The sequence below is a fragment of the Salvelinus namaycush genome, chromosome 10, assembly GCF_016432855.1.
Source record: "Salvelinus namaycush isolate Seneca chromosome 10, SaNama_1.0, whole genome shotgun sequence".
Taxonomy (NCBI): Eukaryota; Metazoa; Chordata; class Actinopteri; order Salmoniformes; family Salmonidae; genus Salvelinus; species Salvelinus namaycush.
In genome coordinates this window covers 40,480,191-40,494,633 of record NC_052316.1, presented here as the reverse complement: position 1 = coordinate 40,494,633, position 14,443 = coordinate 40,480,191, and positions in this window count along the sequence as shown.

Below are 14,443 nucleotides of genomic sequence, written 5' to 3'. Positions count from 1 at the left end.
AGTGCGGGGAGAAGGAACAGTGCGTACAGGGCTCTGGAGACGCACAGGAGGCTTGATGCGTGGTGCCGAAACTGGAGGCACTGAGCTTGAGACACGCACCACAGGGAGAGTGCGTGGAGGAGGAACAGGGCTCTGGAGACGCACTGGAAGCCTGGTGCGTGGTGTAGGCACTGGTGGTACTGAGCTGGGGCGGGAAGGTGGCGCCGGATATACCGGACCGTGAAGGCGTACTGGCTCCTTTGAGCACTGAGCCTGCCCAACCTTACCTGGTTGCATGCTCCCCGTAGCCCGTCCAGTGCGGGGAGGTGGAATAACCCGCACTGGGCTGTGTTGGCGAACCGGGGACACCATGCGTAAGGCTGGTGCCATGTACACCGGCCCGAGGAGACGTACTGGAGGCCAGATATGTTGAGCCGGCTTCATGGCACTTGGCTCAATGCTCACTCTAGCCCGGCTAGTGCGGGGAGGTGGAATAACCCGCACCGGGCTATGAACACGTACAGGAGACACCATGCGCTCTACTGCGTAACACGGTGTCTGCCCGTACTCTCGCTCTCCACGGTAAGCCCGGGAAGTTGGCGCAGGTCTCCTACCTGACTTCGCCACACTACCCTTTAGCCCCCCCCCCCCAAGAAATTTTTGGGTTGTACTTGCGGGCTTCCAGCCTTGCTTCCGTGCTGCCTCCTCATATCGTCGCCTCTCCGCTTTAGATGCCTCCAGCTCCGCCTTGGGACGGCGACACTCCTCTGGCTCTGCCCAGGGTCCTTCTCCGTCCAGAATCTCTTCCCATGTCCATTCCTCCTTGACCCACTGCTGCTGTCGCTGCTGTCCGTTAACCCGCTGCTTGATCCGGGTTTGGTGGGTGATTCTGTAACGTTCGTCTGGTGGTGTATGAACGGACCAAGGCGCAGCGGGTGATGAATACATAACGATTTATTTCAAAACAGACGAAACACTGACAAAACACTAGAACAAACTACAAAACAATAAACGAAGGCAACAGACCTGAAACAAACAAACTTACATATAGACGAAGGACGCAAGAACAGGAACAGACTACCTAAAACGAACGAACAAACGAAACAGTCCCATGTGGATTACACAGACACAGGAACAATCACCCACAAACAAACAGTGTGAAAACACCTACCTTAATATGGCTCTCAATCAGAGGAAATGAAAACCACCTGCCTCTAATTGAGAGCCATATCAGGTCACCCTATTAACCAACATAGAAACACATAACATAGACTACCCACCCAAACTCACGCCCTGACCGTCAAACACATACAAAATAACAGAAAACAGGTCAGGAACGTGACAAGTAATTTCCTCACCATCTTAGATAAGCATGCCCCGTGCAAAAAAATGCAGAACTAAGAACAGATATAGCGCTTGGTTCACTCCAGACCTGACTGCCCTTGACCAGCACAAAAACATCCTGTGGCAGACTGCAATAGCATCGAATAGTCCCCACGATATGCAACTGTTCAGGGAAGTCAGGAACCAATACACGCAGTCAGTCAGGAAAGTAAAAGCTAGCTTTTTCAAGCAGAAGTTCGCATCCTGTAGCTCTAACTCCAAAAAGTTTTGTGACACTGTAAAGTCCATGGAGAACAAGAGCACCTCCTCCCAGCTGCCCACTGCACTGAGGCTAGGTAACACGGTCACCACCGATAAATCCATGATAATCGAAAATTTCAATAAGCATTTCTCAACGGCTCGCCATGCCTTCCTCCTGGCTACTCCAACCCCGGCCAACAGCTCTGCCTCCCCCGCAGCTACTCGCCCAAGCCTCCCCAGCTTCTCCTTAACCCAAATCCAGATAGCAGATGTTCTGAAAGAGCTGCAAAACCTGGACCCGTACAAATCAGCTGGGCTAGACAATCTGGACCCTCTCTTTCTGAAACTATCCGCCGCCATTGTTGCAACCCCTATTACCAGCCTGTTCAACCTCTCTTTCGTATCGTCTGAGATTCCTAAAGATTGGAAAGCTGCCGCGGTTTAAATAAATTAAAAAAATTAAAAAAATTGAGCACTGCCAGGCAGCACAAAACAAAAACAAATGTTTTAGTGCAAATTGGATTCATTTAATCAATAAATCAATGTTTATTCTATGAAATAATACTGTGAATACAGTAATTTAGTCTTGTTAACATGTTTCTGATAGTTGCTCAATTAAATTCTTAGAAGAAATTACAATTTCCGTCTTAAACTATGCAGAAACACCTTTCTCAAGCATAATCATAGAATAAGTGACTGGAGATTCAAAGCTTCCAGGTGTAGCCTGTGTGGATTCTGGACCAGGGTTCTTTGTTGAAATTGAATTGATCTATGTTATCGTAGCAACACTAGAATGATTTCTACTGTAAGTCTAGCTTCAGCACCTATCAAACTGTTACTCTTGTCTGGGTTTTTATTTACAATATATACGCTACTATAAGATGTGTATTTCTATAGCAAGTGTGGAAAAACATATTGGATCAATCTGCTGTTAATTCTATGGAGTACATTCAGATGTTATTCCCCTCCTCTAGCTGCCTCTCAGTCTCTGTCACATGGGACTTTTTAACATCAAGAGAAGAGAGGAAAGAAGACAGACTTTATTATGCTAATAGAAAGGCATATAGGACAGAGCAAAGCATCTCATATTGTTAGCAGGCTGCTACAATAACAAGCTCAGAACACTATTGTATGGTGGCCTCAATGTGACAAACCTTTTTCTAATTTTTCTCAAACCTTTGACTATATCCTGGAGGAAGTGAATTTGTTGATAGGAATATATGAATGGTATGTTTCGTTATTATAGACTTTCTCCTTGTCATAATGTAACATGCATATTTTCCTTATTTAAAATCATACAAATCCTTAAATATCTGTCAGAACCTTTCCGTACTTTTCTCCCCCTTATGATCCGTTTCTTCACTTCCTGTTTAGAGGAATCACAGACTCAAGCTTAATCATACCACAGTCCCCATTGCTCATTATGTTCCTGAAAAACAATATCATGGGAAAGGTACACAATGTATTATAAGTTACACTTGTCATAACACTTACAATGGCCTCACAAGTTATATTTTCAGTTCCTGTCTTCACCAGTTACCAAACACTTCAGCCCAGTCCATCTCTCTCTCTCCCATTTCTCTGTGAGACGATGAAGGAAATCCATTTCATTAGTAATTGACTTGAGAAGAAGTGCAGTGGGGGAGAACGGAGAAACGGAGCAGTGGTCTGGTTGTTTGACTAACGGAGCCCTCTCAGTGGGTGTGATGGTGGCGTGATGGGTAAAACTCAGAAGTCAGCTATCACTTTGAAACATGCTGGTCCTTATCTCTGTCACAGGGCCTAATAGAGTAATGAATCAACATAAAGCCTGCCTGGGCCTCTCCTAAACGGACCGTTGCTCCTCGACGAACAGCATAGGCATAGTCCCACCAACACTGCCTTAGTAAGCATATTGTCTGGGTGGGTTTGGGGATTTGGGGAGTTCACCTACCTGAGTTGTGGCTGTAGTAGCTGTCCACACATGGCTAGACGGAATCTGACCCAGCATTTATGAAATGGATCCACGTTTGAGCCTTGAGAGTAAAATACTTTATTTCAATGTTTCAATGTTGAATGATGAAGAGATGCTCGGTGTATGGATAATAAGCAGAGGCTGGCATTGATAAGAGAACTCGCCAAATGGGTCTGCTAGGTACCCACGAATGACAAATTAAGAATTAGTCTGGTCGATGTATTCAAGTGGCAGACAGACAGCGGCTGTATTGTGCTGGGCTTATTGGGTGTTGAAAGCTTCCAATGGAAGCTATTTGGCCTTCAGTAGTTTGAAAATGTCATTTTTTTCCACATGGTGTATTAGAGTGACTCTGTTTCACAATGCAGTTATTCACCCAACCATAACGATAATCCTTTGCTACATGTAGGTCAACTGTACATCAATCGATTACTTCACTCAATGTGAAAATACACAATGGCCTACTCTTTTAAACTGGACATTTGTGCGTCTTCATTCGTCTTTCAATAGCTCTTTCTTTTTCAAAAGCTGAAGAACATACGCACGTCTAGGTACGTTTTGCAGGTGCTAGAGTCAAAATTATATTACAGTTGATGTTGGAAGTTTACATACACTTAGATAGGAGTCATTAAAACTCGTTTTTCAACCACTTCACAAATTTCTTGTTAACAAACTATAGTTTTGGCAAGTTATTTAGGACATCTACTTTTTCAACAATTGTTTACAGACAGATTAATTCACTTGTAATTCACTGAATCACAATTCCAATGGGTCAGAAGTTTACATACACTAACTTGACTGTGTCTTTAAACAGCTAAAAAAATTCCTAGAAAATGATGTCAAGGCTTTAGAAGATTCTGATAGGCTAATTTACATAATTTGAGTCAATTGGAGGTGTACCTGTGGTGTATTTCAAGGCCTACTTTCAAACGCAGTGCCTCTTTGCTTGACATCATGGGAAAATCAAAAGAAATCACCCAAGACCTCAGAAAAAATCGTAGACCTCCACAAGTCTGGTTCATCCTTGGGAGCAATTTCCAAACGCCTGAAGGTACCACGTTCATCTGTACAAACAACAGTACGCAAGTATAAACACCATGGGACCACGCAGCCGTCATATCGCTCAGGAAGGAGACACATTCTGTCTCCTAGAGATGAACGTACTTTGATGAAAAAAGTGCAAATCAATCCCAGAACAACAGCAAATGACCTTGTGAAGATGCTGGAGGAAACAGGTACAAAAGTATCTTTATCAACAGTAAAACAAGTCCTATATCGACATAACCTGAAAGGCCGCTCAGCAAGGAAGAAGCCACTGCTCTAAATTCGCCATGAAAAAGCCAGACTACGGTTTGCAACTGCACATGGGGACAAATATCGTAATTTTTAGAGAAATGTCATCTGGTCTGATGAAGAAAAAAAAATAGAACTGTTTGGCCATAATGACCATCGTTATGTTTGGAGGAAACAGGGGGAGGCTTGCAAGCCGAAGAACACCATCCCAACCGTGAAGCACGGTGTCACGCCCTGACCTTAGTTTTCTATGTTTTCTGTATTATTTTGGTCAGGTCAGGGTGTGACGAGGGTGGGTATGTGTGTTTTTGTCTTGTCTAGGGTTTTTGTTTATCTATGGGGATTTTGTATGTCTAGGTAATGTAGGTCTATGGTGGCCTGAATTGGTTCCCAATCAGAGGCAAATGTTTATCGTTGTCTCTGATTGGGGATCCTATTTAGGTTGCCATTTTCCATTTAGGTTTTGTGGGTTATTGTCTATGTGTAGTTGCATGTCAGCACTCGTTTGATTAGCTTCACGTTTGTTTTGTTATTTTGTTAGTTTGTTTAGTGTTCTTCGTTAATAAAAGAAGAATGTATTCAAATCACGCTGCGCCTTGGTCTCCTCATTACGATGAACGTGACAGAATAACCCACCAAAAAAGGACCAAGCAGCGTGATAAAGAGGAGTGGACATCAATGACCCAGGAGAAAAATGAGTGGAGGACATCTGGACCTGGGAGGAGGAAATGGCAGGGGACAAGACCTTGCCATGGAAGCAGGTGGAAACAGCGCAGGAGGAACGGCGAAGATATGAGGGTACATGGCTAGCACAGAAGCCCGAGAGGCAGCCCCAAGAAAGTGTTTTTGGGGGGCACACGAGGAGATTGGCTGAGTCAGGTAGGAGACCTGAGCCAACTCCTCGTGCTTACCGTGGGGAGCGTGTTACTGGTCAGGCACCGTGTTATGCGGTGGAGCGGTGGAGCCAGGAAGGAAGGTGCCGGCTCAGCGCTCCTGGTCTCCAGTATACCTCCTTGGACCAGGATATCCTGTGCCAGCTCTGCGTACTATGTCTCCGGTGAGTCTGCACAGCCCAGTGCGTCCTGTGCCAGCGCTCTGCATTTGCAGAGCGTCCGGCGACAGAGCGTCCGGCGACAGTACCCAGTCCAGAGCTTCCGGCGACAGTTCACAGACCGGAACCTCCAACGACGGGCCACAGTCCGGAACCTCCAACAACGGGCCACAGTCCGGATCCTCCAACGGCGGGCCACAGTCCGGAGCCTCCAGCGACGATCCCCAGTCCGGAGCCTCCAGCGACGATAACCAGTCCGGAGCCTCCAGCGACGATCCCCAGTCCGGTCTCCTCGTTACGACGAACGTGACACACGGGGGTGGCAGTTTCATGTTGTGGGGGTGCTTTGCTGCAGGAGGGACTGGTGCACTTCACAAAATAGATGGCATCATGAGGGAGGAAAATTATGTGGATATATTGAAACAACATCTCAAGACATCAGTCAGGAAGTTAAAGCTTGGTCACAAATGGGTCTTCCAAATGGACAATGACCCCAAGCATACTTCCAAAGTTGTGGCAAAATGGCTTAAGGACAACAAAGTTAAGGTATTGGAGTGACCATCACAAAGCCCTGACCTCCATCCTATAGAAAATGTGTGGGCAGAACTGAAAAAGCGTGTGCGAGCAACGAGGCCTACAAACCTGACTCAGTTACACTAGCTCTGTCAGGAGTAATGTGCCAAAATTCACCCAACTTATTGTTGGAAGCTTGTGGAAGGCTACCTGAAACGTTTGACCCAAGTTAAACAATTTAAAGGCAATGCTACCAAATACTAATTGAGTATATGTAAACTTCTGACCCACTGGGAATTTGATGAAAGAAAAGAAATCTGAAATAAATAATTCTCTCTGCTATTATTCTGATATTTCACATTCTTAAAATAAAGTGGTGATCCTAACTGACCTAGACAGGGGATTTTAACTAGGATTAAATGTCAGCAATTGTGAAAAACTGAGTTTAATTGTATTTTGCTAAGGTGTATGTAAACCTCCGACTTCAACTGTTTATAGTTATAGGTATATTATATTATATATTTCTATTATATAGTCATAGTTATATTATATAATATAGTTTTAGTTATATTTTATAAAATAGTTAGTTATTATTATATAAAATTTCACAGGTGGCCTAGTGGTTAGAGCGTTGGACTAGTAACCGAAATGTTACTAGATCGAATCCCCGAGGTGACAAGGTAAAAATATGTCGTTCTGCCCCTGAACAAGTCAGTTAACCCACTGTTCCTAGGGCGTCATTATAAATAAGAGTTTGTTCTTTACCTGGCTTGCTTTGTTAAATAAAGGTTAAATAATTATATAGTTATAGTTATATTATATTAAATAGTTATTTATAGTTATATTATGCAGTTATACTTATATTATATACTTATATTATGTTATATAGTTATATTATTTTATATAGTTATAGGCGAACTCTTTGGGGTAAAACGTATCAATAAAATCACCTGGGAGCATCAACAACAGTGTGCAGCGTTTTCCCTTGTATTTTTCATAAGCTCTTTCTTTTTCCAATGCGATTCTGCTTTCTTTTTTTTCTGGCTCACAACATATCTCATTGTCTATTCAGTATCTGTACTTTGCCACCAAGTGTTTGGATATTTTTTCAAAGTGAAAATGAATATGTATGAGAACACAAATCAGTCTCACACTTACCAGAAATGGTTCATTTCATAGGATAACCTTTACATTTGCACAGAAATGGTTCTGAACATGCTGTGCTGTAGAAATCTTCTCCTGAGATGCTAACATTCTGACAGGAGTATATCTGTCTCCACTTGCAGCTCTGTACTTCATGTTCTCTGCTCATTCTCAAACCATGTTTAATGTTGTCACAGGGATTATGCAAGCCTTTCATATCCATCCCTTCCATTCAATCTGCATGAATTCATAACTGGGCCCTTTACAGTAGCGTAGCTGGCTAGGCTTGTGTTTAAATCTAGCTCTTGATGTAAATAGACACGGTTTAATTCTGACCTTCAAAGATAATACATACATTAATCAATTTCCAATGGCTTTGAAATGCAGGTTCTCTGTGTGAATTCTTCTGGAGCTAGAGAGGGATGGAGACAATGTACTAAATTGTTCAATATTAAAGGGAATGGGTCCCCTGGTTGTTCGATGTATCTGGCCCTCATCCCTGGAGGGTGAAACAGTCGTACTGTAGTGAGCATACACACAGCACAGCCTCCTGGTCAATTCTCAGTCCGTCAGCATCCACTACTGAGCCTGTTCGTGTTTCACAGGGTACCATCTGGAAACTGTTGAGAAAAAGAAACTCACTAACATATTGCCATTTTTGTACACTTCAAAAAAAAAGTATACATATTTTGGTCAATAGACCTTCATCAGGGTTTGCAGAGAGGTGTGACTGCTCTCTTCAATGGAGAAAACATACAAGTGTACCCTCCCAAATAACAGGACTTCTGCTCTGTTGTTACAGACAGTCAGCATCCACTGCTAAGCAAGTGTCTCAGAGGGTGTAACACCTGCCTGATCTCTGTTTCAGTCTGAAATCCAATAGAGCCAGTTACTGTAGAACACAGAAGGATAGGAAGCACTACTAAACCAAAGAGCACACTCAATTCTCCTTTTGACACTACTGTGCATCCACAGGGTCGAGTCAGAGAAAAAATGAGGACGAAGGAACGCTTCATGTACAGTAAGCAGGATACAAGTCTGAATTAACAGATTCAAAAAACGGATACATTTTAACGCATTGACCATCGTCTGGGAGTCTACGGCCATCAGAGTTTCTAGACCTGGACAGAGTTGTCTGTTGTGGAGATGTATTATACCTGACAGGACGATGGTGTCCGCAGTATCTGATCCTCTCATATCTACCAGGAGTGTTTAGGAGTAGGGGGTAAGAGGATAACTTCTGACAGGGACATACCAGGAGTGTTTAGGAGTAGGGGGTAAGAGGATAACTTCTGACAGGGACAGGCCAGGAGTGTTTAGGAGTAGGGGGCTAAGAGGATAACTTCTGACAGGGACAGGCCAGGAGTGTTTAGGAGTAGGGGGCTAAGAGGATAACTTCTGACAGGGACAGCCCATACAACGTTATATGACCCTAAAATGGAGCCAGTTATATGACAAAAAAAGACTGAAGGTGTTACAGCTCTTTTTCCAGTTTACAGTGAGCATGAAAAATATAGCACTGTGTGTGACACTTCACTGACATTTAAATGTCTCCCAGTCTTTTGGCTGCCGCGTCTGTGTGTGAGAAGGGTTACAGTACGATTTCCTTTACAGGAGGCTGCTTACAGCGGTGGCACTTAGGTATTCTCAGACTCTGCATGCCTCTGAGAGACGAATATAATGGTTCCCATTTTATCATTTTGTTTTGCTTCCGTGTCTGACTCGGGGGAGGGCTGCGGCTTGGCATGTCGATGCATTGGCTTCCCTCCGTGGAGCAGACCTCTAAATCCTTTTACTCACAACCCTCCCTGGCTAACACCCCACTGGGAAGGCTTTGCATCCGAAATGTTCAATTAGTTATTCCTGTTCGCTTTGAATTAAACGTTTTCCAGCTGCCTCACTCTAACAACATCAGGCCTCTGGGCAAGGTGTTGTTGAGAATGGGTGATGCACCCTTCATTTAGTCTCATCTCCTCTTTACATGTTTCTCCTTTTCTCCTCCCTCTCCTCCACTATCCTGAGATGCACTGGAGAGACGACGTGCTACAATCTATTACCACCGCAGGTGGGTTGAGTTGAGGTTGGAGTTGAGGTTTGTTTCCGGTCATGTTTTGTTGTGACAGTGTCAGCCGAGTGCAGCGGAAGCTCAGCCATTAGGGCTTTAGGGACGGAGCCCCACGTGTGAATGGTTAACAACAACAAAAAAGTGAAACACTTCCGATAAAAAAAGATGTATAAATATAATGCATGGATTATGTTTTAAATGCTCATAAAAGTGCAGTAAATGTGTACATTTTCCTGTTTCAAAAATATATTGTTCAAAACAAGCTGTTCAGTTACTTATTAATACTCCGCCCCATCAGTGACTGCCAGCAGCTCCGGTTGTGCGAACATTGCTTGAATTGTTTTGCCAGCTATTTGCTATGAGGGAGCACTGCCCCAATGAATTCGCAGGATTTCACAGCATACATCATAACAGCACAAAGTAAATGGACTGTCCCGGTGCGCTCAAATGTGTGTCCGTTCATTCAGAACTTCTGGGTCTGCTCTAGTCTCCATCCCAATTAGTCTCTTTGCCAGACGGCTTACTTCCGCACGTGACACTAACGTTAAATCCGAAAATGTGGTCGGAGGCTCCGTATGCAATTGCAGAGCCACTGGAAGCATGCAAAGGCCAAATTGAGCTCTGTAGCGCATCACCGTGCACCTCCCAAATGTTGTACCAATGCGGAGGGCTCTGTATAGCTCCGTATAGCTCCGCATTGACATTATTGGTTGATGGTAGGTGGGGGCGGGAGGTCCTCACTTCCTTGCCAACTTCATTCCCAACAGCTCTGCTCAACCGTTCTGCACTGCTCCGTGAAGCACAAGCAGTGTGAATGCCCTGACTTCTGCAGAGGCTGTATCACCGTAAATACTGCACGGCCAATGCAGATGTCGGATTGACCATGATGCGCCTTAGGCTTGAAATCACATTTTAAGAGGATATATATATTTTTTTAAATAGACAGGCTTTATGATTTTGTAGCTGTGGTAACTAGTGACGACCGTTCTCCCTGGTGCACTCGTTTGTTCGTGAGCTGGCTGCTCGTTCTAAATAGTATAATTTAATCTGTTCAAAACAGTGGCATCATGTGCAGCAGTGGTCAGTCGGTTTTTGACATGCAAAAGTGAAATAGGTATATTTATGCTGTTCAAATGCACAGATCGCTGTATATATCTTCTCAAAGAAAATACCGGTATTTCGGAAACTTGGCGTCATATTTCTGTAATGCTACTTTGTTGACAACTCCAACCACCTCGCACCCCGTGTATTCAGCCAATCAGCGATCGCCGCTGGCAGAGTGTTTGTCTGGCACAAACAAGCTCTGTGAATGGAACTTCGAGTTGAGGAAGTTGAAGGCTGAACTGTGGCACTTTAATCACCAGGCCTAGTGACGCGCTGTAGAGCCAGCTGTTTGGCAGGGCCAGGGCTCTGGGTTGCAGGACGCCAGCAGAAAGCTGTTTGTAGTACCTGCCTCAGGCACTGACCCCTGCAGTCCCCCTCGCTGGGTGTAATCTACAAAGACAATACTGGCAGAGCAGCCCGGCAACAAGGCTGCTAGCAAGGCTTTTCATCTCGCTAAGTGTTCCACTGGCAAATGGAATGCTTTTTTTTCTCTCCCCTGTGAAAGATTAAATCTAACTCTGCTAAATAGGCTGAAATGGAATTAATTTTAGCCCTGGATTTGGAGTTCACTGACTTCGCAAATACCTTGTCCTGCATCAACTATTGACAATAGCTAGATGTAGTTTTGATCAACATTACCTCGTCATCATCATCATCCTCACCATCATAAGGGCTTGCAAGTAAGCATTTCACTGTTGTATTCAGCGGATGTGACAAATACAATTTGATGATAATTATAATCTATATATATCATCACCTTTATCATCATCATCATTACATCTGTGCAAGGCAATGTATTACATGTAAAATGAAACTGTGTAGAAACATGCCCAATTCAGTCCCAAAACTGTTGCATTCCAAACCCCCTTTATGAGATGTATGCCACAGAGATTATACTCCTTGATGGGTAAAGGGAGTATAAATAGGCCATAGTGGTGAAATAATTACAATTTAGCATTAACACTGGAGTGATAGATGTGCAGAAGATGAATGTGCAAGTAAAGATACTGGGGTGCAAAAGAGCAAAAATATAAATAACAATATGGGGATGAGGTAGTTGGATGGGCTATTTACAGATACATTTTGACAATGCATGGCAGCTCTATTTCACACTAGCATAATGTCACACTAAACATCATCACATTAGTACTGTATTGTTAAAGTACTGTGAGCCTCCATGAAAAGTACACACATTTTTTCCACTTTTTAAATTCCCCGTTGGAATCGACCTATAGTCTTTTTCATTTCTACCTTTTCATTTATCCCCAGTCTTCACATCGCAAAAGAATGCACTGTTAAAACGAGTGTCAACTGAGCTGCCACCACCTTAAGGAGGCGGAACGTTAACTGCTGGAGTATTGAAACACACGATTGTGAGGGTCTTGGGACAGATTTAAAGTGTACTGAAACATTCATCCTGAGGTGTTCTGAAACATGGTGTGTTATAAGACCACTTAATCAAGAGTTGTGCAACACCTTTGCCAGAGAGTGGGAGAACTAACCCAGAAAAGATTGAACACACGTATGGTGTTTTGAGTCCTGTGTACAGTGCAGAATTAGATCTCTTCTCTGTTGGTGTTGTTTCAACTCTCTCAAGCTCCTAAACACTATGATGCTGTTTCCATTGGGCCAGTAACCGAAAGGTTGCTGGATCGAATCCCCAAGCTGACAAGGTAAACATCTGTCATTCTGCCCCTGAGCAAGGCAGTTAACCCAATGTTCCCTGGTCGCCGAAAACATGGATGTCGATTTAAGGCAGCCCTCCGCACCTCCCTGATTGAGAGGGGTTGGGTTAAATGAGGAAGACACATTTCAGTTGAAGGCATTCAGTTGTACAACTGACTAGGTTTCCCTCTTTCCCCAATCCATTCTAGTGCAGAATTAGATCTCTTCTCTGTTGGTGTTGTTTCAACTCTCTCAAGCTCCTAAACACTATGATGCTGTTTCCAATCCAGTCTAGTGCAGAATTAGATCTCTTCTTCTGGACTTTCCAAATACTGTAAATGGGAGTCTCTCCTCTTATTGTGTATTTCCTGCTCTTATATGGTGTGCTGATGAACTCATTGGTATTTTTAAAAGGTTAAATACACTATTATGCAAAATTACTTTACATTATTTTTAAGCTTCAAATGCTTTCTCTTTTCTTTGCAAATGATCAAATAATAAAATAGGTCTTTCACATTTTTATATTGATAAAGACAGTTCAAAGATCTGTAAGGCATTAATCTTTAACCTCTTATGGCTGAGATCGGTCCCGTTAACAGGATCGATATGACAACAGCCAGTGAAAGTGCAGGGCGCCAAATTCAAAACAACAGAAATCTCATAATTAAAATTCCTCAAACATAGAAGTATTTTACACCATTTTAAAGATAAACATTTTAAAGTTAGACACCAAACGATTGTTAGGTCTGCACCTACTCACAGAAAAACATAGCCATTTTTCCAGCCAAAGAGAGGAGTCACAAAAAGCAGAAATAGAGATAAAATGAATCACTAACCTTTGATGATCTTCATCAGATGACTCTCATAGGACTTCATGTTACACAATACATGTATGTTTTGTTCGATAAAGTGCATATTTATATCCAAAAATCTCAGTTTACATTGGCGCGTTACGTTCAGTAATGTTTTGCTTCCAAGACATCTGGTGATTTTGCAGAGAGCCACATCAATTTACAGAAATAGTCATCATAAACTTTAATATAAGATATAAGTGTTATGCACAGAATTAGAGATATACTTCTCCTTAATGCAACCGCTGTGTCAGATGTTTTAAAAACTTGACGGAAAAAGCAAACCATGCAATAATCTGAGTACAGCGCTTAGACAACAAAACCAGCCATCTGCCATGTTGGAGTCAACAGAAGTCAGAAATAGCGTTATAAATATTCACTTACCTTTGATGATCTTCATCAGAATGCACTCCCAGGAATCCCAGTTCCACAATAAATGTTTGATTTGTTCGATAAAGTACATAATTTATGTCCAAATACCTCCTTTTTGTTCGCGCGTTTAGCCCAGTAATCCAAATTCATGAGGCGCGAGCAGACGAAAAGTCCAAAAGTTCCGTTACAGTCCGTAGAAACATGTCAAACGATGTATAGAATCAATCTTTAGGATGTTTTTATCATAAATCTTCAGTAATGTTTCAACCGGAGAATTCCTTTGTCTTCAGAAATGCAATGGAACTCAAGCTAACTCTCACGTGAACACGCATGGTCCGCTCATGGCACTCTGCCAGACCCCTGACTCAAAGAGCCCTCATTCCCCCCTCCTTCACAGTAGAAGCATCAAACAAGGTTCTAAAGACTGTTGACATCTAGTGGAAGCCTTAGGAAGTGCAATATGACCAATATCCCACTGTATATTTGATAGGCGATGAGTTGAAAAACTACAAACCTCAGATTTCCCACTTCCTTGTTGGATTTTTTCTCAGGTTTTTGCCTGCCATATGAGTTCTGTTATACTCACAGACATCATTCAAACAGTTTTAGAAACTTCAGAGTGTTTTCTATCCAAATATACTAATAATATGCATATCTTAGCTTCTGGGACTGAGTAGCAGGCAGTTTACTCTGGGCACCTTATTCATCCAAGCTACTCAATACTGCCCCCCAGCCATAAGAAGTAATATTCTTCCAAATCAAGGGAAATATGGCATTATAATTTACATGAATGGAAAACAAATACAGGCAATGACTGTTAATGTTAGCAGTAGCATTCATACAAAACTTCAGCCCAGGGCTCAATGCGT